This window comes from Chiloscyllium plagiosum, unplaced genomic scaffold, assembly GCF_037043375.1.
Source record: "Chiloscyllium plagiosum isolate Xiang-an unplaced genomic scaffold, Cpla_swu_hap1 HiC_scaffold_15, whole genome shotgun sequence".
Lineage (NCBI taxonomy): Eukaryota > Metazoa > Chordata > Chondrichthyes > Orectolobiformes > Hemiscylliidae > Chiloscyllium > Chiloscyllium plagiosum.
In genome coordinates, this window is record NW_028270153.1 from 15,725,527 (window position 1) to 15,746,965 (window position 21,439).

A 21,439-nucleotide genomic window follows, 5' to 3' on the forward strand; every position below is an offset into this window, starting at 1 on the left:
GTACCTGCCATCTTTGGGGCAAATGAACCATGCAGGGTAGATCTAGGCTGATGAAGCACAAAGGTTTTTTAAAGATGGCGGTGATGTCAGGCAATATTTATGATGAGAATGGACTGGGTGAGAGGGGTGCCTCAGGGTGTAAAGGAGACGGGTTTGGGATGATACACAAGGAAACTCACTGGGCCTCACTGAGAGAAATTTGATGAAAATGGCATTTTGCCAAAATATTCAGCTGAATAATGTATTCCAGTCTGGACTGAGGTTAGTCACAATTAGTATACGTCATTCCTCAGCATCTAAAAATGAATTCATTGGAAAGTTCTGTTAATAGAAAACACTAAAGGGCAATGGATAATACAGCTGGATTTGTTTTGGATGGAGTATAAAAATACTGTAGCAGTCGTCAGCACTCCACAGAGTATCGTGATCCAGACAGGAAAGATTGCAGAGGAGGGAGATTGAGCAACAGCTTCTGATTCTCTTGTTACATTCAAGGAGGTGGATGTTATGATGCATTGGGTTAGAATCTCTCTCTTTGGGCCAGAAACTCCAGGTTCAAGTTCCACTCCAAAACCTGATGGCCAAAGCAGGTTTGTTTATAACATGGTTACTCGACTTGAGTAGATATTTGAATCAACCTGTTCGGAGGTGTTATGATACATCTCTGGGGCAAGTGGGACTTGAATCCAGATCTCCTGCCCCAAACATTACCACTGCACTACTAGAGCCTGAAATCTTTAATACCCAACCGGGAATTGAATTGAAATTGGCTAATTTTTGAGATAACTAAATGCTAGTAATTAATTCAAAAACAATAGGATGCTAAATATCAAGGTGTAAAATGCAATAAGGCAGACAGGTGTTAAGAAGTAAAGAGTTTGAAAGGGAGTCATGCAAAGGGTTAGTTAGTTCAGCTGACTGGTTGGCTGCTTTGCGATGCAGAATGATAACAATAGTGTGAGCTCAATGTCTATACTGGCTAAGGTTACCATGATGGACTCTTTCACATCTCACTCCTTGTCTGAGGTATGGTGAGCCTCTGGTTAAACCACTACCTGTTGTCACTCTTTAGTGAGAGATAAGTGGACTACGGTGACTTTGCCAGCATGTCAACCTTTTAAAGAGCAGAATTGGATAGCTCAGTTGGCTCAACAACTAGTTTGCATTGGAGATTAAAGCTAACAGTGTGAGTTCAATTCTTGCACTGACTGAGGTTACCATGAAGGACTGTCCTTCTCAACCTCTCCCCTTGCTTGAGGTGTGCTGACCCTCAGGTTAAACTACCACTAATTAGAAGGGCTTTTGATACTATCCCTCCTTCTGAGTAGGAGACCCAGCTTCAACTATCCACCTGCTCCAAGGAAAGTAAAACATTTCTGAACGGGTTGGTTAGAAAATATTAAGAGTCATATTGGACTTGAAACATTAACTTTGTTTCTCTCTCTGCAGATGATGCCAGACCTGCAATCTCCAAATGTGTTTCAGATTTCCAGCACATGCATTGTTTTGTTATTTTCAGGTTGTATTCAAATGCATATAAAGGAGGGCCAGTCAGGAAGAATGGAGAGTTCTGTTGTTTGCAAGAAGCTTAGAAAAATGACCTAAAAGCTCAGGCACTTGACTGGAATCTGGATTCTGTCTGACTGACATCTAACCCATGATTTTTATCATCAAAGAGACACCAGTGGTGAGGGGTTAGAGTGGGAGGCAGTATTGGTTAGCCAAGTGATAGGAAGAAATTGGAGCCACTACCACCAGTATCTAAAGTTCCAGACTGTAACAGTTGTGTGTAAAATGTTACCACAGCAGCTCAGGTGGCATGGTGGCTCAGTGGTTAGCACTGATGCCTCAAAGCGTTAGGGACCTGGGATCGATTCCAGCCTTGGGCAACTGTCTGTGTGGAGTTTGCGTGTTCTTCCCATGTCTGCGTGGGTTTCTTGTGGGCGCCCTGGTTTCCTCCCACAGTCCAAAGATGCGTAGGTTAGGTGGCTTGTCCATGGGAAATATGGTGTGATGGGGATGGGGGCAAGTTGGATCTGAGTAGGATGGTCTTCAGAGGGTTGGTGTAGATTTGATGAGCCAAACGGCCTCTTTCCACACTGTAGGGAAACTCCATGATGTCTTGGGGAGGGATGGGAATGTGCCAATTGGGCTCATTGGCAATGTTGTGGATGAGGTTGATGCCAACAGCATACAGTCTCTGCTCCATCTGGGTTGCATTCAGGAGCTGTCTCCCTATCCCACCTGTGATGGAGATTGTGGTGCTGTGGGTTGGACCTGCCTTTGGGCAGAGAATTCAAGCAGTAGCCAATCCAATTTACATTTACAGTGACACTGGGGGCAGTGTTGAGCAACAGCTCTAAGAAGCTGGTTTCTCCCCATGCTGATGACGACTGGTTTGATATTTGGTGCTGCAGGCTACAACAGGCCAAGTCTCTGAGGGGGCTTCCAGCAAGGTGAAGGTCTGTGATTTAAGATCTCACCCTCATCCTCCATTTCTGGAGCATGAATAGCCTTCAAAACACCATGGAACCAATTCCTTCAGTGAAGCAAATACGGCTGCACAAACATACCATAAGGTGCCAACAGCTGCGACTGAGGCCCCAGAAACAAATGACGTGCAGACAAGTTCTAAATTTATATTTAAATTTTAATTTGTTGGGGCCGAAAATAGTTCTGTTTATAAAGACTAAAAATAAGAACCAGCCTGGGAATTATAAATATATTTTTGAAGTGTTTAAAACTATGTCATTCCCTATTGGCAAAAAAAAGTTACACTTGAAAGGTTATGGTATCATACTGATGCCTGGTGTTTTGATCTTGGGCATCAGCAGACCATTAATAAACCACCCTGGTGGGAGGCATTCCCACCCCCATTCTCCCCCAGAAGTTTGCTTTTCTTTCACATTGTCATTCCTGAATAAGCGTTGGACACATCACAATCATTCGCAGGATGATGACATCGCTGGCCCATCCCTAATTACCCAGGGGGCAATCAAAAGTCAACCTGTGGTTCTGGAGTCACATGTAGGTCAGACCAGTTAAGGATGGAAGTTTCCTTCCCTAAAGGACATTAATGAACCAGATGGGATTTCCCCCAATGGTCTCATTGTCATCATTAGACTCCTAATCTGAGAATTTTTATTAGATTTAAATTCCACCATTTGCCGTGGGGGATTCGAATCCAGGACATTACCTGGGTCTCTGGGTTAACAGTCCAGCAACAACACCACTATGTTATCACCTCCTCTTGATTGAGGACAGACGGATAACTTATACGCAGAGGGTGGTACGTGTATGGAATGAGCTGCCAGAGGAAGTGGTGGAGGCTGGTACAATTGCAACATTTAAAAGGCATCTGGATGGGTATTTGAATAGGAAAGGTTTGGAGGAATATGGGCCAAATGGGACTAGGTCAGATTATGACTGTCTGGCTGACACAGACAAGTTGGACCGAAGGATCTGTTTCCATGCTGTTTGATTCTGTGACTGCTCTTGATAAGATGCTATTTCCCATAAGATGCTAAAGGTGATTGACAAAGTAGATATAGACCAGGTGTTTCCCCTTGTGGGGCAATCTAAAACGAGAGGTCATCGTTTTAGGCTGAGCAGTGGCAGATTTAAAACAGAGATGAGGAGGAATTACTTCTTTCAAAGGGTGGTGAATCTCTGGAATTCACTATCCCAGAGTACAGTGGATGCCAGGACATTGAATAAATTTAAGGAGGAGATAGGCAGTTTTTAATTAGAGATGGGTTAAAATCTTGGGGGAAGTGAGCAGGAAAGTAGAGTTGAGGCCAAGATTAGATCAGACATGATCACATTGGTTAGTGAAGCAGGGGCTGAATTACCTACTTCTTTGTTCTTATGGTTGACGAGAAAATAAAAACTCAAACTAGAGCAATCTGGAACACCAGAAAATTAGAGCTGTAGAATTTAGATGTAATGTACTTTTTCACCAAAAAAAGGAACAATAGGTATCTAGAAATCTTTGTGCATTATAAAAATAATGGCTGGGGACAGTGGTGATTTTAGTTGGAAATCACAAAAGTAAGATTTGTATATTGTTGTGTGGTAATGATTTGAAGCCAAGTTGAGTAACAAGAAGTTAACTCAGTGAATTCTCCCTTCAGAGAGCCAGGCCAGATACCATGGGCCAAATGGTTTCTTTCCACACTGTAACCATTCCGTGCTTCTGTGAAGATCAACTATGATCTAACTAAATATCATCGCAACAACACTGTAAACATGTGACAGCTGCTTGGCTGACATGAATCTATAGTTGTACAGCCAAAAGTCAATGCAGGACAACGAGAGTCATTGAGTCATGTGGTTGCATAGCACAGAAACAGACTCTTTGATCCAACTTGTCCACGCTGACCAGGTTTCCCAAATTAATCTAGTTCCATTTGCCAGCACTTGGCCCATTTCCCTCTAAACCCTTCCTATACATATACCCATCCAGGTGCCTTTCAAATGTCATAATTGTACCATCCTCCACCATCTCCTCTGCCAGCTCATTCCACACACACATCACACTCTGTGTGAAAACGTTGTGCCTCAGATGCATTTTAAATCTTCCCCCTGTTACTTTAAATCTATGCCCTCTAGTTTTGGATTTCCCTCCCCTGGGAAAAAAGACCTTGCCTATTCATGCCCCTCATGATTTTAGCATGGCCAATCCATCTAATCTGCCCATCTTTGGACTGCAGGAGGAAACCCAAGCACCTGAAGGAAATCCACACATACATGGAGGGAATGTACAAACTCCACACACACAGTCACTCAAGGATGGAATTGAATCCAGTTCCCTGGCACTATGAGGCAGCAGTGCCAACCACTGAGCCACCATGCCATCCTTTAGGTAGACTGTCCTATCAATAAATAATTTGAAATAATTAAACATATGGGTCTCTCTAACCAGGATAGTTACCCCAAGTATTAATTATTAGTCAAAACAAGATAAATTTGTTGTGATGAAAAACTGGAAGAGTGCATATAATTCTCTGTGTTCATCCCACATTAAAGCTAAAGGCAGTTGTACTTTCCTTGCTGTGGTGTAGAATTTTAGGAGAAAATATTTGTCTTAGGCAATAACACAAAAGTGACTCAAATGCCCAAGTAATTTCCTTTTGGGAAGGGAAGGAGGTTTCTATTGCCAAGAAGAGTTCAGAACAAAAGGGAAATGACGAACATAGTTTGTAATGAGTGAGTAACAATGATCTAGAATTCATTGTTTAAAATGGGTGATGGGAACAAATTTTGCAAAAACTTTCAAAAGGCAACTGGATCTAGACTTAGAACATAGAACATAGAACATAGAACATAGAACATAGAACAATACAGCGCAGAACAGGCCCCACAGCCCTCGATGTTGCGCCAACCTGTGAACTATTCTCAGCTTGTCACCCTACACTATCCGAAAATCATCCATGTGCTTACCTAAGGATTGTTTAAATCTCCCTAATGTGGCTGAGTTGACTACATTAGCAGGTAGGGCATTCCACGCCCTTACCACTCTCTGCGTAAAGAACCTGCCTCTGACATCTGCCTTAAATCTATCACCCCTCAGTTTGTAGTTATGCCCCCTCGTACACGCTGACGTCATCATCCTAGGAAAAAGACTTTCACTGTCTACCCTATCTAATCCTCTGATCATCTTGTATGTCTCTATCAAATCCCCTCTTAACCTTCTTCTTGCCAAAGAGAACAGGTTCAAGTCTCTCAGCCTTTCCTCATAAGATCTTCCCTCCAGATCAGGCAACATCCTGGTAAATCTCCTCTGCACCTTTTCCAATGCTTCCACATCCTTCCCGAAATATGGGGACCAGAACTGTACACTGTACACCTTCCTGGTTCCCTCGTTCTACCCTCTTTGACTTTAAAAAGGAAACATTAGCAAGGATGCAGAAGAAGAGTGGGGAAGGAGGGGGGGCTAATTGGAGAGTTGTTACAGAAGCTACAATGGCACAATGGGCTGACTGACTTCCTTCTGTGCTGTACTTCCTTCGTTTGTTCATGAGATGTAGGCTTGGCAAGTATTTATTGCCCTTTCCTAATTACTCTTGAAACATTGATAGTGAATCTATTTCTTGAGTCCTCGATGCTATTAGAGAAGGAGTTCCAGAATTTTTACACAGCAGCAGTGAAGGAATGGGGATATAGTTCAAGTATGTGAACAGTAAGTGACTTGCACATGGCTGTCTTCCAATATATCCTCTACCCTTGTCCTTCTAGTTGGCAGAGTTTGCTGATTTGGTAGGTGCTGATGAATAAGCATTGTTCAGTTATTGCAGGGCATCTGGTAGACGGTTACACACTGCTGACAATGTTTATTGATAGTGAAGGGAGTGAACATTGAAATTATATACTACTAATCAAGCTTTCTCCTGGATGGTGTCAAGTTTCTTGAGTGCAGTTGGAGCTGCACTTGTCCAGGCAAATGGGGAGTATTCCAATACAGTTCTGACTTTCGCTTTGTAAATGATGGCTTTGGGGAGTCACAAGGTGAGTTATTCACCACAAAATTCCTAGCCTCTGACCTGTCCTTGTGAAAATGTTCAAAGTACCAATCGTCAAGAAAGACATTTATTAGTTTAAATTATAACTTATATGATAACCTAAGCACAACTTCCCTCTTGTTGACCTTAAGTATCCCGACTTCTCCATAATGAGTATAGCTCCAATTTCATTCTAACATTCAGCTTAGATTAATTCACAGGCCCAAGCAATCAAGGTTTCCAACCATTGTGCTGAAAGGACATTATGTTATCCATGGCATGGCTCACTCATGCAGTTCTCCTTTAAAGGAAAACTAAATAAAGATACTAGCATTTCTCAGATCACTTGAAAACTTTGTTTAGAAAAATGCTTGTATGTCAGCCTTGAGATCCCACAAAGTGACTTTTACCTCTCAAAAAGCTGACATGAGCCAAAGAAAAAGGTGACATCTCAAAATAACTCTGAATTTAGACCTATGATATTACAATGACTGAATAAGTTACGTTCTATTTTTGACATATGGAGATACAGCAACTTAACCAATGTTTTTGTGAGATCATTATTCATAATGTGGCCTGTTTGGAAATTGAAACCAATAGTATTGCCTAAATGACATGTCGAGCAAGGAGTTATTCTGAGTGAAACCAAAGTATCCCACCCACTGTCCATCAACCATAATCCCTCCCCTCCTTCCCTGTGCTCCAGCCATTGGCTTTCCAACATCTCCATTCTTCAGTGATAACTGGAAAGCAAATGGACTCTTGACTATCAAAGCTAATTCTCTTTCTCATCCCCAAAATTTTTTAGCTAAGAAGTGGAAGTGTTCAAAGAAAATTAAAAAGGAAACAATTTTTGTTGCTGTTTTGATGACGTTTCTCCCACCCCAGGTTGAAAATTTCAGTGGCTTTGAGAATGATTGTAAGTTCCTGGAGATTCCACTACAATTGTGGCTGGATTGCAATCCCATTGTGAGTATAGTACAATGTTAACTGGCCAGAGTACACTCAGTCTGGATAATTGTACATTCCCTGAAGCAAGCTAAACTCCCAGAGCTAAACATGGAAGAATTGGAGCTTCTATTGTAGCCTTATTTCCAATCTACATTCTGTTGAGCCACAGCTCCTATGCTGGAATTATAGAACTCCAAAGTGTATCACTTATACAGTGCAGAAGTACTATTTTTACAGTAGGTGATTAAAATATGTTTTAAATGCATTAATTATTTTTAAGTAGGTACTGGGCACAACAGGAAATCTTGATTTTATTTTTATAATTTTGGTGCAGTTCCATCATTTTGTAGCTTACGATAAATCTGCGTGAAGATAGGAAACAGTTTGTTCTGGAATGCTACAGATATCTTAAGTATAAAAATAAAGTTACAATTGACTCTCGATCCTTTCAGCAATGAAAGGTGAGCCATGCACAGCAACTCCTGCAGCTGAATAAATGGATCTAGATTTCATACATGAGTCGAGAGGAAGCATTTCCATCCCATGCCTGCGAGTATTGAACCATAAAATGGTACAACTCGTACATGTCTTCTATAACTTAAGCTTCCCTAGTGGATTCCTTGTCATTCAAGCACATCCAAGTAATTAATTGTTTTCTGTGGGTCCCCAATCCGAAGAGTCCAATATGGGATTGAGATGGCCACCCACAGAACTGGCGGTACAAGTTGCCATTGTTGGTGCTATCCTATTTCTGGCCTTCATCTCTTGCATGTAGCAAGTAGATGCTCCTCAAACCATGTTCAATGCTCATATGCACATGTTTTCCAGGAGAGATGGTCTGCAATGCATAGGTTTGTGAGGCTTGTTCTTTCCTTAAGGGTTCACATCAATTATTTGCACCGATTACCTGGATATTATTTGACCCTGAAACAGTCCCCCATAGATGATCTACTTGGGGATTCTAGTTTCCCATGCAGGAGACAGCTTTTCCTGAAATTTCTGGAGGATGTTTCCATGCTGTTGAGCCTAGAAAGGCAATGGAATTTTATCCTGGCATTGAATTCCCATGAAGTACCTTTGGCGTCTATGATGACATCATTCTAGAATTTTGGTGTGGCCCCTATAGTAGACCCAGGATTCTGAACTATACAGCTGGGAGGTTTGAGGTTCAAGGCATTGACCTGGTAAGAGTTTTCTTTTTATTTTCAGCTTTATACCATGCTGCTTCCAAACATAAATCTGCAGTCAGCTGGAGGCAAATTTGTTTTTCTGGATGAATACCTTCATCAGTAGTGGCATCTCTGCAGAGAACCACTGCCAAGGAATAAGGATCTTTCTACAGCCTTGAGAATGGGGCCATCAACAGTTAAGTCTGACAGTTCACAGTATGTGCTTGGTTCTGGATGAAGCACAACTTTAGTCTTAGAGACACAGATTTGGAGTCCAAAAGTTTGAAAAGTTGTCTGGTTGTCTGAATCTTTGTGAAATCTGACAGAAGCTTAGTCTGCTCTGTGACATTGCTGTCTTTGGGGGGAACGGGATGAAAGAAACAAAATGTTTCTTACCCATTTCCATGTAGTTCTGAAGGATTGCATTCAGTCTCTGTCAGGATGTCTGAGTACTGGTATGAATCAACAACTGAAAGGAAGCAGCTGCAAGACTCATGGCGTTTAGTGCTACCCAGGACAAAGCAGTCTGCGTGGTAAGCAAGTCCAACTTAAACTTACATTTACCCACACCGCAAGAGCATCATGGCTGCAGTACGTACATATCTATAGGCTGCACAACAGCTCATTGCCAGGCTTTTCTGACAGCACTTCCAAACCTGTGAGAGACTTCCCATCCCCTTGAGAGACAAAATACATGGAAACCATCAACTCCAAGTCACAGGCTAGCCCAAGCTGGACATATATCAACTTTACATCATCATGATTTGGAGATGCCGGTGTTGGACTGGGGTGTACAAAGTTAAAAATCACACAACACCAGGTTATAGTCCAACAGGTTTAATTGGAAGCACAGTAGCTTTCGGAGCGACGCTCCTTCATCAGGTGGTTGTGGAGGGCTCGATCGTAACACAGAATTTATAGCAAAAATTTGCTGTGTGATGTATCTGAAATTATACATTGAAAAATTGATTGTCTGTTAAGCCTTTCATCTGTTAGAATACAGTGATAGTTTCACTTCTTTCATGTGTAAATCACAAAACCCCTTTTTTTAAAAGTTGCATTCTCGGGTTAGCTGTTAACAATGGTGATAGCTAGACAATGTGTTGAAGGTGTTAGCGCCCTGTGTTCTCTGTCTATGATCTGATGTTTAGATTGATTCTAATCTAAAAAGTGAGATAACAGAGTTTTACATAAATTCATGTAGTTTTTGAGCTCAGAGTTCTCCATGAATGCATGCAGTTTTTGAGCAAAGTACAATGTAACTCTGCAAGTACAAATTCACCCACAAAATATATATGTGCATGTGGGTCTTTGTCTGTCTGTGTGTGTGTGTGTGTCTGTCTGGGGTGGGGGTGAGCTCAAAAACTGCATGAATTTATGTAAAACTCTGTTATCTCACTTTTTAGATTAGAATCAATCTAAACCTCAGGTCATAGACAGAGAACACAGGGGGCTAACACCTTCAACATATTGTCTAGCTATCACCATTGTTAACAGCTAACCCGAGAATGCAACTTTAAAAAAAAGGGTTTTGTGATTTACACATGAAAGAAGTGAAACTATCACTGTATTCTAACAGATGAAAGGCTTAGCAGACAATCAATTTTTCAATGTATAATTTCAGTTACATCACCCTGCAAATTTTTGCTATAAATTCTGTGTTATGATCGAGCCCTCCACAATCACCTGATGAAGGAGCGTCGCTCCGAAAGCTAGTGCGCTTCCAATTAAACCTGTTGGACTATAACCTGGTGTTGTGTGATTTTTAACTTCTTACATCATCATCACTGGGTCAAAGTGGAATTCCTACTTTACTGTGGGAATACCTTTGCCACACATACACTGTAGTAGATCAAGAAGGAGCATCAGCTTCTGAAGGATAAGGAAGGATGGATAATTAATTTGATCTATTTGGAGTCATATTAAGCTATAATATTGTACTTGGAGCAGTCAGGGCCTACAATCTACTGTGAAGCTCTGTATTCAAGAGGATGAGCTGAGGATGGCTGGATAGATCTGAGAAAATGCCATCAGTAAAATATACAGCTCACAAAACCTTTAGAAAGCTTCTAGATCAACTTTTAACAATATCAAGGATTAGATAAGACAGGTGATAGTAGCCAACTATGACAAAATATTCTCTGTAAGTCTCTTGGAGCAGGATGCCATGTTACAGAATCCAGGAAACTATAAGCCAGTTATCCTAACATGTGTCATAGGGACCTTTCTTGAACCCATTAATGAGGAGTTGTTACAGCAAGATACTTGGAAAATCATGCGATCAGGCAGTGTCATGGCTTTGTGAAATGGAAATACATATTGAACTCATTTATTTGAGAATGTAACAAGCAATAAAGGGAAACCCATAGATGTGGTGGGATTTCGAAAAGGTGTTTGATAACATGCCGCAGCAAAGGCTGTGCTCGTTCTGAGCTCATGCAGTAAGGATTACGTATTAATAATTGTTTGGTGGTACAGAATGTCAACATTGTGAAAAAGAAGCACAAAGTAAAATCTTTTCATCTTGTTCTCAACAGGATTGGGATGCAACAAGCCAAACTTTAAAAGGGAACACCAATTCATATAACATAAGAAGAAGATGATAATTAGATGGATCGTGATTGGCATGGAGATGAAGCAGATGAATTAACCAGTGTACACATGTCAGGCCAGTGTGATGACAGCTGTGTAGGCCACATATATCAATCATTGTCGGACCATATCAGACATGTCCCTTTAACCGTCTGCAGCAACAGTGTGCTGATCATGTATAACCAGCCAGTACTTGCACACCTTGGAACATTGGATAACATTTACCAAATAATATTGACTGTGCTAAGAATTACACCAGAAACCAATTTAAGATTATCACTCTGGTTTGCGGTTTGATCCATTTGTGTACTAGGAGTTACATATATTCACTTACAGGATCATGTTCCTTGTTGTCCATATATTGCACCTTTCTCATGAGGAAAGGATTACAGAGACTGTGAAGCCCTGTTACATTCCCAATGGCAATGCCCAGATCAATCAGGTTCTCCCTGCCTGGTCTGATTTTAATCAGCAAACTAAACTGTATTGCATGTTGTATAAATTGGTGTCGCTTTTCTAAGTCTAGTTTCTTGTGTCCTAGTCTTGATGACTGCAAAATGACAAGGTTGAACTTTGTGTCTGTTTTTGACAATAACACATTAGGTTGGATAAAGCATTGGATAAAGCATTGGTCAGCTAACAGGAGGCAGAGAGTAAGGAAAAATCTGTATTTTTTTAGGTTGGCAAGCTGAACATTGTGGAATGCCATAGAGATCAGTGCTGGGGCCTCAGCTATTTACAAATTATGTAAGGGACCTAATATATAGTAACTAAATTTGGCAATGACATCAAGATATTTAAGAAGGTATATTGTCAAGAGAAGGTAAAGAATTGGCAAACCGATAAGCAGGTCAAGTGATTAGGCATAAAATTGGCAGAGTACAATGTGGGTAAATGTGAAATTGTTAACTTTGGCAGGAAGAATGGAAAAGTTGTTTACTGTTTAAATTTAAATGGAGGGAGATTTCCAAAATCCATGGTATGGATGGGCCTGGGTGTCCTGATGCATGCATCATATAAAGTTAGTTTTAAGTACTGCAAATGATCAATGGAGTGGTATTGTTTAAAAGGAGAACAGTATATAACAGCAAAGAGATTTTACAGTAGCTGTACAGAGCATTAATGAGAACACATCTGGATAACTGTGTACAGGTTTTGGACTCCTTATTTGAAAAATAAATCATTAGGAACAGTTCAGAGAAGGTTCTTTTAACATATTCCTGGGATGAAGGACTTACTTCTTTGTAGAAAGGTTGTACATGTCCGACCTATACCCGTCGGAGTTCAGGTGAATGAGAGGTGATCTTACTGAGGGGACGTGATTGGACAGGTACAAAGAGAATGTTGGGTGGGTGCGGTGTAGAACAAGAGCTCACAGTTTTTAAAAAAACATTTTTATTAAAAATCTTTTCAAATCTTTTACAAAAGCAACTATATATATTTAAAAGACCAGAATACAAAAAGATAGAGGTAGTACAACAGTGTCATATTGCAATATTATTAATAATAAACTCCCTACTATTCTACCAGAACAAACGTATCTACTTAACTTAAACTAAACTACAATCAAATTAAATAAAAGTTAAATTAAGTTGAATTCAAATTACATCACATTACTTTATTCTATTTCACTCATTGCACCTCCCATGAAGCTCCTATCCCTGGGAGCACCAGTCATTGTACCAGTATTTTCCCAGCTTCCCCCTCCTAGGGCCCCACGGGCCGCCCAATCTGACTCCCAAGGCTATACCACGGCCCTGGTTAATTTTACTGACAAGTCTGTATAATTTAGAAAGGGTCACCACATCTGATAAAATTGATCCGTTTTGTGGTGTACCATATTTGTGAGGTAGATTTGGGAGATATTCTCCATCACAGCCTACGCCATTCCACAAGACCTGAGGGTTTTTTTCCAACGTCCAATTCATTAAAATGTTCATTCTCGCACAGTGCGTAAGAATGTTACACATGACCAAAAGCAGTGTGTAAGAGTGCCCATACTAATTTTCCATTTGGGACACCCTGGAGACACTTCTCTCTTGAACTTAGCTAGCCTCTCTGGCGCCATATGAGCCCTGTGTAAAATCTTCAATTTCATGGCCTGCGCTTTGTTACATACTGAGATTTTCTTTACATTTTCCCATATATCTTCCCATGTTTCCAATGAAATATCCTCTCCTAGTTCTTGATTCCAAATCCCACAGAGTCTCTCCACATCTCCTAAGGCACATCCTTTCTGTAACTGATACAGAATACTAACTGAAATAACACCCGTACACCAGAGCACTCTTTTCTCCATGTCTGATTTGTAAGGCTGAGCCAGGAGCGTGGTATTCCTTTGTATATAATCCCTTATCTGAAAGTACCAGAAAAGGTCCCTATTAGACAATCCATATTTCTGACTTAGTTGACTAAATGACATTAAGATGTTCCCCTCAAATAAATCTCCCAAACAAGAGATTCCCTTATTCTCCTAGAGCTTAAAGACGGAGTCCATTGCCCCAGGTTTAAATCCCGGGGCCCCTGCCAATAGGGTAAAGGGCGAGGTCTTAAGCCAATTGCCCTCGTCTTGCCATATAATCCTCCAAGTTTTCACCGCATTCAAAATGATTGGGCTTTTACACTGCTCGGTCATGGATTTGATCTTATTTATGAATAATAGATTAACCATGGGACATCTTGACTGCGAGGCTTCAACATCAAGCCAACTCGACCCCGAATCCCCCAACACCGACTCACCCACACTATGCTAATTGAGTGCTTATTTGATATCTCTTCAAGTCCAGAAGGTCTACCTCCCCCCCTCACCCTGCGAGAGTTGCGATTTAGTAAATTTAATTAGGAGGCACCTGCAACACCAATTGAAGGACCCAAGCCAAACACTCATCTGGATAGCAACAATGGGAGCATTCTCATGGGGTACAATAGGTGAGGAAGAACATTCGTTTTAATCAGGGCTATTCAGCCTCACCATGAGAACGGTAATCCCTCCCACCGCTTCAAATCCTGTTTTATCCTTTCCAGTAGTTGTACATAGTGAGCTTTCTACAGCTGGTAGAAGGCAGGGGTAATATAAATTCCCAAATACAAAAAAACCTTTTGATGATCATCTAAATGGGAACTGCATTCCATCCTTCAGATCAGGCACTTCCACTAATCCCCCCACCGGCATGGCTTCCGATTTTGTGAAGTTGATCTTGAAAAACTGCCAAATGAATTAATTTTTTGTATCAATTGGGGTACGGATTCTTCGGATAGGCCAAGAATAAAAGGACATCATTAGCAAATAGGGTGATCTGATACTCTCACATTCCCAACCTTGGCACCTATTTCAAGAGTCCCCCCTGATAGCCTCGGCTAATGGCTCAATTATAAAGTCATAGAGATGTACAGCATGGAAACAGACCCTTCGGTCCAACATGTCCATGCTGACCAGATATCCCAACCCAATCTAGTCCCACCTGCCAGCACCCGGCCCATATCCCTCCAAACCTTTCCTATTCATATACCCATCCAAATGTCTCTTAAATGTTGCAATTGTACCAGCCTCTACCACATCCTCTGGCAGCTCATTCCATACACATACCACCCTCTATGTGAAAAAATTGCCCCTCAGGTCTCTTTTATATCTTTCACCTCTCACCCTAAACCTATGCCTGGACTCCCCGACCCCAGGGAAAAGTCTTTGTCTATTTATCCTATCCATGCCCCTCATAATTTTGTAAACCTCTATAAGGTCATCCCTCAGCTCTGACGCTCCAGGGAAAACAGCCCCAGCCTGTTCAGCCTCTCCCTATAGCTCAAATCCTCCAACCCTGGCAACATCCTTGGAAATCTTTTCTGAACTCTTTCAAGTTTCATCTTTCTGATGTGAAGGAGATCAGAATTGCAGGCAATATTCCAACAGTGGCCTAACCAATGTCCTGGACAGCCGCAACAAGGCCTCCCAATTCCTGTACTCAATACTCTGACCAATAAAGGAAAGCATACCAAACGCCTTCTTCACTATCCTATCTACCTGCGATTCCACTTTCAAGGAGCTATGAACCTGCTCTCCAAGGTCTCGTTGTTCAGCAACATTCCCTAGGACCTTACCATTAAGTGTATAAGTCCTGCTAAGATTTGCTTTCCCAAAATGCAGCACCTCACATTTATCTGAATTAAACTCCATCTGCCACTTCTCAGCCCATTGGCCCATCTGGTCCAGATCCTGTTGTAATCTGAAGTAACCCTCTTCGCTGTCCACTACACCACCAATTTTGCTTGGAGGTCCACTACACCTCCAAGCATAAGAGGTACTAACTGTACCTCTTATGCTTGCATCCAAATCATTTATGTAAATGTCAAAAAGTAGAGGACCCAGCACCGATCCTTGTGGCACTCCACTGGTCACAGGCCTCCAGTCTGAAAAGCAACCCTCCACCACCACCCTCTGTCTTCTATCTTTGAGCCAGTTCTGTATCCAAATGGCTATTTCTCCCTGTATTCCATGAGATCTAACCTTGCTAATCAGTCTCCCATGGGGAACCTTGTCGAACGCCTTACTAAAGTCCATATAGATTACATCTACTGCTCTGCCCTCATCAATCGTCTTTGTTACTTCTTCAAAAAACTCAATCAAGTTTGTGAGACATGATTTCCCATGCACAAAGCCATGTTGATTATCCCTAATCAGTCCTTACCTTTCCAAATACATGTACATCCTGTCTCTCAGGATTCCCTCCAACAACTTGCCCACCACTGAGGTCAGGCTCACCAGTCTATAGTTCCCTGGCTTGTCTTTACCGCCCTTCTTAAACAGTGGCACCACGTTTGCCAACCTCCAGTCTTCTGGCACCTCACCTATGATTATCGATGATACAAAGATCTCAGCAAGATGCCCAGCAATTACTTCTCTAGCTTCCCACAGAGTTCTCAGGTACACCTGATCAGGTCCTGGGGAATTATCCACCTTTAACCATTTCAAGATATCCAGCACTTCCTCCTCTATAATCTGGACATTTTGCAAGATGTCACCATCTATTTCCCTACAGTCTATATCTTCCATATCCTTTTCCACAGTAAATACTGATGCAAAATATTCATTTAGTATCTCCCCCATTTTCTGCGGCTCCACACAAAGGCCGCCTTGCAGATCTTTGAGGGGCCCTATTCTCTCCCTAGTTACCCTTTTGTCCTTAATATATTTGTAAAAACCCTTTGGATTCTCCTTAATTCTATTTGCCAAAGCTATCTCATGTCCTCTTTTTGCCCTCCTGATTTCCCTCTTAAATATACTCCTACTTCCTTTATACTCTTCTAAAGATTCACTCAATCTATCCTGTCTATACCTGACATACGTTTTTTTCTTTTTCTTAATCAAACCCTCAATTTCTTTAGTCATCCAGCACTCCCTATACCTACCAGCCTTCCCTTTCACCCTGACAGGAATATACTTTCTCTGGATTCTTGTTATCTCATTTCTGAAGACTTCCCATTTTCCAGCAGTCCCTTTACCTGCGAACATCTGCCTCCAGTCAGCTTTTGAAAGTTCTTGCCTAATACCATCAAAATTGGCCTTTCTCCAATTTAGAACTTCAACTTTTAGATATAGTCTATCCTTTTCCATCACTATTTTAAAACAATAGAATTATGGTCGCTGGCCCCAAAGTGCTCTCCCACTGACACCTCAGTCACCTGCCCTGCCTTATTTCCCAAGAGTTGGTCCAGTTTTGCACCTTCTCTGGTAGGTACATCCACATACTGAATCAGAAAATTGTCTTGTACGCAGTTAAGAAATTCCTCTCCATCTAAACCTTTAACACTATGGCAGTCCCAGTCGATGTTTGGAAAGTTAAACTCCCCTACCATAACTACCCTATTATTCTTACAGATAGCTGAGATCTCCTTACAAGTTTGTTTCACAGTTTCCCTCTGACTATTAGGGGGTCTATAATACAATCCCAATAAGGTGATCATCCCTTTCTTATTTCTCAGTTCCACCCAAATAACTTCCCTGGATATATTTCTGGGAATATCCTCCCTTAGCAGAGCTCTAATGCTATCCCTTATCAAAAATGCCACTCCCCCTCCACTCTTGCCTCCCTTTCTATCCTTCCTGTAGCATTTGTATCCTGGAACATTAAGCTGCCAGTCCTGCCCATCCCTGAGCCATGTTTCCGTCATTGCTATGATATGCCAGTCCCATGTTCCTAACCATGCCCTGAGTTCATCTGCCTTCCCTGTTAGGCCCATTGCATTGAAATAAATCCAGTCTAATTTATTAGTCCTCCCTTGTTCCTGCCTGCCCTGACTATTTGACTCACTTCTGTTCTCAACTATACCAGTGTCAGAGTGATCTCTTTCCTCACTGTCTCCCTGGATCCCACCCCCCCTCCCCCACCTTACTAGTTTAAATCTTCCCAAGCAGTTCTAGCAAATTTCCCTGCCAGTATATTAGTCCCCTTCCAATTTAGGTGCAATCCGTCCTTCTTGTACAGGTCACTTCTACCCCAAAAGAGATTCCAATGATCCAAAAATGTGAACCCTTCTCCCATACACTAGCTCCTCAGCCATGCATTCATCTGCTCTATCCTCCTATTCCTGCCCTCACTAGCTCGTAGCACTGGGAGTAATCCAGATATTACTACCCTTGAGGACCTCCTTTTTAAATTTCTTTCTAACTCTTTGCAATCTCACTTCAGAATCTCAACCTTTTCCCTTCCTATTCGTTGCTTCCAATGTGGACAATGACCTTTTGCTGGCCCCTCTCCCCCGTGAGAACATTCTGCACCCTCTCTGAGATATCCTTGATCCTGGGAAACAACACACCATTCTGCTTTTTCTCTGCTGGCCACAGAAACGTCTGTCTATACCTCGGACTACAGAACCCCCTAACACAATTGATCTCTTGGAAGCCAACATACCCCTGGTTGCATTAGAGCCAGTCTCAATACTAGAAACTTGTTAGTTCTTGCTAAGTTCCCCTGAGAATCCATTAGCCCCTACATTTTCCAAAACAGCATACCTGTTTGAAATGGGTATATCCACAAAAGACTCCTGCACGAGCTGCCTACCTCTCTTCCCGTTCCTGGAGTTAACCCATCTATATGATTGTATCTGACACTTTCCCCCCTTCCTATAACTGCCATCAATCACATACTGTTGCTGTTGCAAATTCTTCATCGCTTCTATCTGACTCTCCAATCAATCCACTCGGTCTGATAAGATTCGCATGCAACAGCATTTATGGCAGATATAATCCACAGTAACCCTTAAACTCTCTTTAAAATCCCACATCTGACAAGAAGGCGTGGATCGGTACCTGGGACGACAATGTTGTGGCCATCACGGAAACGTGGATAGAAGAGGGACAGGAATGGTTGTTGGAGGTTCCTGGTTACAGATGTGTCAGTAAGATTAGGGAGGGTGGTAAAAAAGGAGGGGGGGTGGCGTTGCTAATTAGAAATGGTATAATGGCTGCAGAAAGGCAGTTCGAGGGGGATCTGCCTTTGGAGGTAATATGGGCTGAAGTCAGAAATAGGAAAGGTGCAGTCACCTTGTTGGGTGTTTACTATAGGCCCCTGAATAGCAGCAGAGATGTGGAGAAAAAGATTGGGAAACAGATTTTGGAAAGGTGCAGAAGCCACAGGGTAGTAGTCATGGGCGATTTCAACTTCCCAAATATTGATTGGAAGCTCTTTACATCAAGTAGATTGGATGGGGCGGTGTTTGCGCAGTGTGTCCAGGAAGCTTTTCTAACCCAGTATGTAGATTGTCCGACCAGAGAGGAGGCCATATTGGATTTGGTACTCGGTAATGAACCGGGACAAGTGATGGGCTTGTTAGTGGGTGAACATTTTGGTGATGGTGACCACAATTCTGTGACTTTCACCTTGGTTATGGAGAGAGATAGGTGCATGCAACAGGGTAGGTTTTACAATTGGGGGAAGGGTAATTACGATGCTGTAAGACAGGATCTGAGGAGCATAAGTTGGGAGCATAGGCTGTCAGGGAAGGATGTCGTGGAAATGTGGAACTTTTTCAAGGAACAGATACGACGTGTCCTTGATATGTATGTACCTGTCAGGCAGGAAAGAAATGGTCATGTGAGGGAACCTTGGTTGACGAGGGAGGTTGAATGTCTTGTAAAGAGGAAGAAGGAGGCTTACATAAGGTTGAGGAAACAGGGTTCAGTCAGAGCAGTGGAGGGATACAGGATAGCCAGAAGGGACCTGAAGAAAGGGATTAGGAGAGCTAAGAGAGGGCATGAAAAATCTTTGGTGGATAGGATCAAGGATAACCCAAAGGCATTTTATGCGTATGTGAGAAACATGAGAATGACGAGAACGAGGATAGGTCCGATCAAGGACAGTAGTGGGAGACTGTGTACTGAGTTGGAAGAGACAGGAGAGGTCTTGAATGAGTACTTTTCTTCAGTATTTACAAACGAGAGGGACCGTATTGTTGAAGAGGAGAGTGTGAAACGGACTGGTAAGCTAGAGGAGATACTTGTTAGGAAGGAAGATGTGTTGGACATTTTGAACAACTTGAGGATAGACAAGTCCCCCGGGCCTGATGGGATATATCCTAGGATTATGTGGGAAGCAAGAGAGGAAATTGCAGTACCGTTGGCAATGATCTTTTCGTCTTCACTGTCAACGGGGGTGGTACCAGGGGACCGGAGAGTGGCGAATGTTGTGCCCCTGTTCAAAAAAGGGAATAGGGATAACCCCGGGAATTACAGGCCAGTTAGTCTTACTTCGGTGGTAGGTAAAGTAATGGAAAGGGTACTGAGGGATAGGATTTATGAGTATCTGGAAAGACACTGCTTGATTAGGGACAGCCAGCACGGATTTGTGAAGGGTAGGTCTTACCTTACAAGTCTTATTGAATTCTTTGAGGAGGTGACCAAGCATGTGGATGAGGGTAGAGCAGTGGATGTAGTATGCATGGATTTTAGTAAGGCATTTGATAAGGTTCCCCATAGTAGGCTTTTGCGGAAAATCAGGAGGCATGGGATAGAGGGAAATTTGGCCAATTGGATAGAGAACTGGCTAACCAGTCGAAGTCAGAGAGTGGTGGTAGATGGTAAATATTCAGCCTGGAGCCCAGTTACAAGTGGAGTTCCGCAGGGATCAGTTCTGGGTCCTCTGCTGTTTGTAATTTTTATTAATGACTTGGATGAGGGAGTCGATGGGTGGGTCAGTAAATTTGCAGATGATACGAAGATTGGTGGAGTTGTGGACAGTGAGGAGGGCTGTTGTCGGCTGCAAAGGGACTTAGATATGATGCAGAGCTGGGCTGAGGAGTGGCAGATGGAGTTCAACCCTGCCAAGTGTGAGGTTGTCCATTTTGGAAAGACAAATAAGAATGCGGAATACAGGGTTAACGGTAGGGTTCTTAGTGAGGTGGAGGAACAGAGGGATCTTGGGGTCTATGTTCATAGATCTTTGAAAGTTGCCACTCAGGTGGATAGAGCTTGTAAGAAGGTCTATGGTGTATTAGCGTTCATTAGCAGATGGATTGAATTCGAGAGTCGTGAAGTGATGTTGCAACTGTACAGGACTTTGGTTAGGCCACATTTGGAGTACTGTGTGCAGTTCTGGTCGCCTCACTTTAGGGAAGATGTGGAAGCTTTGGAGAGGGTGCAGAGAAGATTTACCAGGATGTTGCCTGGAATGGAGAATAGATCGTACGAAGATAGGTTGAGAGTGCTAGGCCTTTTCTCATTGGAACGGCGAAGGATGAGGGGTGACTTGATAGAGGTTTATAAGATGATCAGAGGAATAGATAGAGTAGACAGTCAGAAACTTTTTCCCAGGTACAACAGAGTGTTACAAGGGGACATAAATTTAAGGTGAAGGGTGGAAGGTATAGGGGAGATGTCAGGGGTGGGTTCTTTACCTAGAGAGTGGTGGGGGCATGGAATACGCTGCCTGTGGGAGTGGTAGAGTCAGAATCTTTGGTGACCTTTAAGCGGCAATTGGATAGGTACATGGATGGGTGCTTAAGCTAGGACAAATGTTCGGCACAACATCGTGGGCCGAAGGGCCTGTTCTGTGCTGTATTGTTCTATGTTCTATGTTCTAAGTACATATCACTGCAAAGGCCATTTTTGCTCCTTCACAATCTACAGACCCAGAAAATAACACTGTCTTATTCCTGTACAAAATACTGCATCAGGTTAAATTAAGAGCTATGGCTTATATTTTAAGTTTAATCAAGAGACTTATCTCCAAAAACATA

At 42.2% G+C, this 21,439-nt stretch overlaps 1 long non-coding RNA gene across 1 annotated transcript; it reads left to right on the plus strand.

Annotated features, from left to right (window-relative positions):
* Window positions 1–456: 456 nt before the first annotated feature.
* LOC148147614 (uncharacterized) lies at window positions 457–11,718 on the plus strand. The gene is made up of 3 exons (XR_015759465.1): window positions 457–590; window positions 1,450–1,519; window positions 11,158–11,718. It is a non-coding gene; the product is annotated as an uncharacterized LOC148147614 (long non-coding RNA).
* Window positions 11,719–21,439: the final 9,721 nt, after the last annotated feature.